Genomic DNA, 624 nt, shown 5'->3' with positions numbered 1-624 from the left:
TTGATCTCTTTATTCACAAATTCCTGTTCCTTTCAAAAGCAATTGTTATACACACGAAAAGTCTCCAGTTAGTATTATTATTATTATTATTATTATTATTATTATTATTATTATTATTATTATTATTATTATTATTATTATTAGCAGTAGTAGTAGTAGTAGTAGTAGCAGTTGTTGTTGTAGTTGTAGTTGTTGTAGTAGTATAAAAATTAATAGTTACTTGAAAACATACAGTTCTGTTATTTACAAGATTGAAGTAAAAAAAAAAAACTAGTTATATTCAGTAAAATTTTTGGCAAGTGTATTATTTAAACTTTGTATGCATTCGGTGTAATGACTCAGAAAAGAGCGAATAATAAGAGAAAAAAAGGCAAAGTGGAAAATCTGGAAACACTAAGACCGTAAAGAACAAAAAGTAATAACACCAGGAACACCTAGACTTAGAGTTCGCTGGTTTAGAAAACATACAAATACGTCTTTCGTGTGTACGTATATTGTTCACAACAATATCGCCCTTTGGAAGACAAAATCGCTATTACCTAAGTACTGTATATAAACAGTTGCAACTCTTTACCTTATGGAGAAGAATTTTTCTCGTCAGCTTATTGTGTTTGCAAACAGAAC

The sequence above is a fragment of the Macrobrachium rosenbergii genome, chromosome 24 (genome assembly GCF_040412425.1).
Source record: "Macrobrachium rosenbergii isolate ZJJX-2024 chromosome 24, ASM4041242v1, whole genome shotgun sequence".
Taxonomy (NCBI): domain Eukaryota; kingdom Metazoa; phylum Arthropoda; class Malacostraca; order Decapoda; family Palaemonidae; genus Macrobrachium; species Macrobrachium rosenbergii.
Note: the sequence above shows the minus strand (reverse complement) of the source record.